The sequence below is a fragment of the Ambystoma mexicanum genome, chromosome 7q (genome assembly GCF_040938575.1).
Source record: "Ambystoma mexicanum isolate Mex_15411 chromosome 7q, UKY_AmexF1_1, whole genome shotgun sequence".
Lineage (NCBI taxonomy): Eukaryota > Metazoa > Chordata > Amphibia > Caudata > Ambystomatidae > Ambystoma > Ambystoma mexicanum.
In genome coordinates this window covers 325,513,196-325,520,624 of record NC_090941.1, presented here as the reverse complement: position 1 = coordinate 325,520,624, position 7,429 = coordinate 325,513,196, and positions in this window count along the sequence as shown.

Genomic DNA, 7,429 nt, shown 5'->3' with positions numbered 1-7,429 from the left:
CCTTCCTTCCTCCCTCACTCCCCCTACATTCCTTCCTTGCCCCCTTCCTTCTCCTTCCTTCCTTCCTTCCTTCTTCCTTCCTTCCCTTCCTTCCTTCCTTCCTTCCTTCCTTCCTTCCTTCCTTCCTTCCTTCCTCACCCCTACCTTCTTTCCTTGCCCCTCCCTTCCTTCCTTCCTTGCCCCCTCCCTTCTTCCCTCCTTCCTTCCTCCCTCCCTCCCTCCTCTCCTTCCTTCCTTCCATCCTTCCTTCCTTCCTTCCTCCCTCCCCCCCTACATTCCTTCCTTGCCCCCTTCCTTCCTTCCTTCCTTCCTTCCTTCCTTCCTTCCTTCCTTCCTTCCTTCCTTCCTTCCTTCCTTCCTTCCTTCCTTCCTTCCTTCTTTCCTTCCTTCCTTCCATCCTTCCTCACCCCTACCTTCTTTCTTGCCCCCTCCTCCTCCCTCTCTCCCTCCCCCCTTCCTTCCTTCCTCCCTCCCTCCCTTCCTTCCTTCCTTCCTGCCTTCCTTCCTCCCTCCTACCTTCCTTCCTTCCTTGCCCCCTTCTCTTCCTTCCTTCCTTCCTTCCTTCCTTCCTTCCTTCCTTCCTTCCTTCCTTCCTTCCTTCCTTCCTTCCTTCCTTCCTCCCTCCCTCCCTTCCTCCTCTCCTTCCTTCCTTCCTTTCTTTCCCTCCCTCCCTCCCTCCCTCCCTCCCTCCTTCCTTCCTTCCTTGTCCCCCTCCCTTCTTCCCTCCTTCCTTCCTCCCTCCCTCCTCTCCTTCCTTCCATCCTTCCTTCCTCCCTCCCCCCTACATTCCTTCCTTGCCCCCCTTCCTTCCTTCCTTCCTTCCTTCCTTCCTTCCTTCCTTCCTCACCCCTACCTTCTTTCCTCCCTCCCTCCCTCCCTCCCTCCCTCCTCCCTCCCTCCCTCCCTCCCTCCCTTCCTTCCTTCCTTCCTTCCTTCCTTCCTTCCTTCCTTCCTTCCTTCCTTCCTTCCTTCCTTCCTTCCTTCCTCCTTCCTTCCTTCCTTCCTTCCTTCCTTCCTTCCTTCCTTCCTTCCTTCCTTCCTTCCTTCCTTCCTTCCTTCCCTTCCTTCCCTTCCTTCCCTTCCTTCCTTCCTTCCCTTCCTTCCCTCCTTCCTCTCTCCCTCCCTCCCTCCCTTCCTCTCGCAAGACGGACATAGCATTATATTGTCTTCCTTTGTCATAAACATGTCGCATGAGTGGGCTCTGCCTGTCTCCAGTCACAGTTAACTGGACGTCAAGTCGCTTTGTGATTTATTACCCATGTTGGTAAAACCACAGGCATGATTCAAATCCTTCCAGAATCACAGAGATTAAATAACGAGTAGCAAGTATGTCAACAGGGGAGGCCTCTAATGTGTTGTCAGTGCCTGGGAGGAATGCCGGGTCTCAGAGCAGTTCATTATCCGGAAGGCCTCGGCAGAAGTGCGGGTCAGCGCGAGCCCTGGGAGCGGTGTTATTCTGCCATCACGCCCAACGACAAGAAGGTGACAGCGGCTAATGGCGGCTTTCAGTCTGAACCGCCCCAAAGAGCCAAGACTCAGCACTAATATCATGTCGCTCGCTAGCTCATTTGTTTTTTGTATTGTTTGTGTGGCGTCTCCAGGAATTCTATTTTGGCGAGCATACATGGGGGCCACAGGAAAAATGTGAGGGGCCTACCGGGGCAATAGCAACGACACACCTGTGTGTTTCTGTTTATAAGTCAATCTATTAAAAAAAACACATTTATGGAGATGAAAATGAGATTCATACATAACCCATGGAAGAAAGAAAGTGCCCGAGAAATGATTTTTTAAAGTGGCATGTCTTAAATTGAAAGAGCCGGGTGAAAGTTAGGCATGGGCTGGCAACCGGAAATTGTGTGCCGTAATGACGTCTACACGAGAAAAAAACAACGTAGAATTTAGTTCTTTGATAAACACAGAGCAGCATGACGTTGGGGTACTGGACTGATTGCGAGCAAAAACGAGGACAGGCTGGACGCTTGGCAAGGGGCAAATTGAGAGCACTGGAATGTATATCATGTTACAGTAGTGTGCTCACATATTGGGCATACCAGTACCTACATAGTAACTCAACTACAACAAGGCTTATAAAGTAAAAACAACAAAAAAAGTTGAATTTTCAATTTTTCATATTCTCACCTTAACATGAAGAGATGTGCTCCTGCCTGTTACGTTCCGCCCTGCGTCCCGCTACGCGGTGACGCAGGGCGTCCTAATAAAAGCCCCGCCCCCGCGTTCGGGAGGCAGTTCCGGGGCAGACCTAACATCGGCGTGGGTGTGTGTTTATTGCAGCTCCCGCTGGAGCTGCGCCACCGGCCGCGCGGCCTAATTGCATGACGCCAGCCCCCGCGCGTAGGCCGCGGGCCCTCGACATAACAATGGCGACGAGGAGAGACGAACTCCACGAAAGGCTCGGTGCTCGGAAAGCACAATAACGCTACACAGCCATCGCGGCTAAATTTTGGACACCCGGTGGGGGTGCCATCACACACGTGACCCCCCACCCCAAAAAAAAAAAAAAAAAAAAAAAAAAATTTTTTTTTTTTCTCTTCTACCTCATCCATTCATGCTCTCTGCCACTAAGACCACACTTCTTCCCTCCAGAAACGGGAGAACCAGGTGGCATCGGACATCCAACACAAGAGAGCAGCATCACGGCGTGTGGGGAATGCCAGGCCCTGAGTCGTAACACGGTGCCTGGATACGGCGGCACCTCCAAGGTAGGCCCAACGTCGCTGCATTGGTGGCCGTCAGAGGCACCTACGACAACACGGATCAGGTCCACGCCAACATGGCGGCCGGCACATCCACGCCTGGGCCCTCCACGCCGTCCAGAATTGCAGCAAACCTGTCCATGACGCCACCTCCACCTCGAACACAAGGCACTTAGTCGACACTGGTCCAGCCGTTTGACCCTTTCACGGATCCGTCGTCATGCGGACCCAGATGGCAGCTGTGGATCCAGAAGTTCGAGATGGCGATGGAGTGCAAAGAGATCACAGCGCCCAGGAAACTGAAGGCACACCTTCTACTCAACGTGGGTGACGAGGTACTGCGCATTTTCAATTCCCTCAACGTTGATGATGGCCAGGATGGGTACCGAAGCGCGAAAGACGCCCTCACCGATCACTTCCCTCCCTCAACTAAACCCAGACTATGAGACGTTTCTCTTCTGCACCACCTTACAGCAGCGGAGGAAACCCTTGATGCGTACCACACCCGCCTGAGAAAGTTAGCCATGTCCTGTGAATTCACGAACGTGGAGAGGGAAATCAGGAGGCAGATCATCAACGGGATTCATTCGGAAAAATTTGAGGCGCCTGATACTTAGTGAGAAGGGTATTCCCCTACAGCGGATCCTTGAATTAGGACGTCAGAGGGAACTGGCACACACCAGAGCGGCCAACATGGAGGCTACTCTACACAGGCTGCAACCTGCTCTCAACACGGCTATGGTGGCCCGCATCACCAACAAACAATCCTCGAGAGATGACAACAGTGGTGGATACGGCCAAAACAGGTGGCAACCGCGCATTCGGGACCCACAGAGTGTGGCTGGTGCGGTGGCCCACGACATGGCCGTCGCAACTGTCCTGCTCAAGGCACCACATGTGGAGCATGTGGCCGGAAGGACCATTACGCGAAGGTATGCCGATCAACGGACACCCCCATACAGCCCCCGCAGAACCAGCCGGAGAAGGCCGCGACTAAGAAAAGAAGCAAGCCAGTGCCAGAAGGGTCGCAGTGGCCAGCTCTTCCACGGAGGATGAAGGGATGATATCTCGGCGATGCTGCAGGCCCCCTCCAAGGACACAGACAGGAAAGGAAGGAAGGTATACCTGGTGTCTGCACTATGCCAAGACCGAGGACCTCGCAGAAAAGCCGCCCGAAGGCGCAAATGCATGGTAACCATCCAAAACCAGTGCATTCTGATGACCATCGACACAGGCGCTTCGGTGAATGTCATGCCTGAAAGCATTTTCCTGACTCTAAGTCCTACACCAGAGCTGAAAAGCACCGACACTCTGTTATATGCATACGGCTGTCGAAAGCCCCTGCCGGTCATTGGCAGGTTCCGCACCACGCTGGAACACGGAAAAAACAGACTATGGTCCAAAGTCTATGTTGTGAAGGCAGGTGTTGAGAGCCTCCTGAGCGGGGACGCAGCGGAGGACTTGGGAGTGGTCCAATTCATCTGCCATGTCAACGATGAAAAGGAAGTGGAGCAGATGCTGAACCAATACCCTGACTTGCAAGAAGGCATAGGCTGTCTAAAAGGCAAAACCATCAAACTTCATATTGATGAGACAGTGCAGCCGAAAGCCGTCCGGCACTGGAGAACGCCTTTCCACATGAGAGAACAAGTGGAGCAGGAACTCAAGGCACTGGAAGAAGCGGGTATCATTGAGGAAGTCACAGGGCCCACACCCTGGGTCTCTCCAATGGTGGTAACACGGAAGCCCAAGCAGCCTGGAAAGGTACGGATCTGCATAGACATGCGCCTCCCCAACACTGCCATCAAAAGGGAACGCCACATAACCCCAACAATCGACGAGATTGTGGCTGACCTCACAGGGTCGAGTATATTCTCAAAGATTGATCTCAAGGCGGGGTATCACCAACTCAAACTCCACAGAGACTCTCGATACATAACAACGTTCTCTACACATTTGGGGCTACGGAGATACAAACGCCTAAGTTTCGGAATATCGTCTGCCGCGGAGGTGTTCCAGCAAACCATCCAGGAGGTCATCCGGGGCATCCCCGGTGTCCTCAACGTGAGCGATGATATTCTGATTCACGCCCCCGACAAAGAAACACACGTCAAGAGGCTTCACGCCCTACTGGGCCGACTACAAGAGGTCGGGCTCACAATACACCGGGAAAAGTGCGAGTTCCTCAAATCCGAGATCACTTTTTTCGGATACAAGTTTGGCAGCACAGGCATCTCCCCTGACCCGCAGAAGGTCGCAGACATCCAGGCGGCAAGCCCACCGATGACCCCCACAGAAGTGCGCAGTTTCTTAGGCATGGCCACCTACTGCGGGAGGTTCATCCGAAACCTGGCCACACTATCTGAGCCGCTGCGGGAACTCACGAAGGCCAACGTCAAGTGGGAATGGGGGCCAACATGCCAGGACTCGTTCGAGAGCATCAAGGACTCCCTCTCAGCTGACACCAAGATGGCCTACTACAACACTGAACTGCCCACAGAACTATTCGTAGATGCCAGCCCCGTAGGGCTCGGAGCCATCCTAATGCAAGTCACGAGGGAAGGGGAGAAGAGACCGATTGCGTATGCATCGAGAGCTCTCACAGAGACCGAACAAAGGTACTCACACATCGAAAAGGAGGCCATCGCCGTGCTGTGGGGGTGCCGACATTTTCACCTCTACCTATATGGGCGTCATTTCACGACGATCACGGACCACAAGCCCCTACTACCAATCTTCATGGGAACATCTGCACACCCTCCGGCACGAATCACCAAGTGGTTACTGCACCTCCAGCAATATGACTTTAATCTCGTCTATCAACCAGGCAGCGGAAACCCAGCGGACTATCTCTCCAGGCATCCGCGAGAGGCCACTCAACAAGAGATCCAAGTAGCGGCAGAGACAGAGGAACACATATGCCAAGTAGTGCGCGCAATGAGGCCCAAGGCGGTGAGCATCGAGGAAATCGAGGCGGAAACGCACCAGGACCCGTGTTGTGACTTAGTGAAAAATGCCATCCTTTCCGGTGATTGGAAGACTTTCATGAGACACACACACAACAGAACAGCGGAAGCAAAAGGGTTTTTGTCCGGCATATTCACAGTGCGGCAAGACTTATCAGTCACGGAAGGTGGACTGTTACTACGGGGAAACCGCATCGTGATCCCTCTCAAACTACAGGACAGGATAGTGGCCCTAGCACATGAAGGACACCAAGGACTGGTAAGGACGAAAGCCCGCATTCGGCACCGAGTATGGTTTCCCCAGATCGAGGAGCGGGTCGAGACACTCGTTGCCACGTGCCTACCCTGTCAGATCACGGGGGCCCCGCCAGACCCGGAACCCATCATATCAGCAGAACGGGGCCGCTCTCGCTGGGAGGCCATCAGCATTGACTTCTGCAAGCTCCGAGAGGGCCTCCACCTGTTGGTGGCCGTCGATGATCACTCTCGATACCCGGAAGTTGAGGTAGTTGAGTCCACAGCAGCTGAAGTGGTCATTCCGGCACTAGAGAAAATGTTCGCAACTCACGGACTTCCTATCTCAATCAAAAGCGACAATGGGCCGCCGTTACAGGGGAGGACTTCAAAAAGTATCTACAGGAACTCAATGTGAAGTATCATCACATCACTCCAAGACACCCCCAGGCAAACGGGGACGTAGAACGATTTATGAGGACTATCAATAAGGTGCTCAGAGTATCTAAGGCTAACGCCAGCCCCTGGAAGGTTGACCTCTTCCGATTCCTCCGAAATTACCGGGTCACGCCTCACAGCACAACCGGCGTTCCGCCAGCGGACCTCATGTTCGGCACCGTTATCAGATCCTCAATCCCGCATCACCCAAGCAGAACCCCGGACACGGTGAACGAGGAACGCACAGAGAGAAGGAGAAGGGATGCCAACGAACACATGAGTGGCAAGCGGAGAGCGAGGCCGTCCCATCATCAAGTGGGTGACCAGGTCATCATGCTACGAAACCCCTCCAAGTCTAAACTTGACACCAGGTACGAGGAACTTCCATGGACCGTCAGCAACCGGCATGGAACCATGGTAACTGTGACACGAGGAAGCCGCCAAGTGACGAGGAATGCGTCATGGTTCAAGGCCGTACCACGTACACTGTGGACCGATAAGGAGGGCCATTGGGAAGGCGAGGACACTCCTCCCAGTGAAGAAGAGCCGGAGGCCATCCCTGAGGAGAATGGAGCGCGGGATGGAGACTGGGAGCCGGTGGATGAACCCGGCCTCGAGGGCCCGAACAGCGAAGACGGAACAGAGCCGGAAGCAAGGGGGGATGACCCCCGCGAAGGACGATACAGACTGAGAACAACAACAAGACCGCCAGCTAAGCTAAGTGACTATGTGTGGTAGCTGGTACACTGGGGCCATGAACCCCAATGGCAGGGCGGCTGAGTGTTGAAGATTGACAGCTTTTGTTGGACTTCGCCGTTGTTTGGCAGTTATAGTTATGTGTTTTGTTTTGTTTTATAATAAAGGAGGAATGTTACGTTCCGCCCTGCGTCCCGCTACGCGGTGACGCAGGGCGTCCTAATAAAAGCCCCGCCCCCGCGTTCGGGAGGCAGTTCCGGGGCAGACCTAACATCGGCGTGGGTGTGTGTTTATTGCAGCTCCCGCTGGAGCTGCGCCACCGGCCGCGCGGCCTAATTGCATGACGCCAGCCCCCGCGCGTAGGCCGCGGGCCCTCGA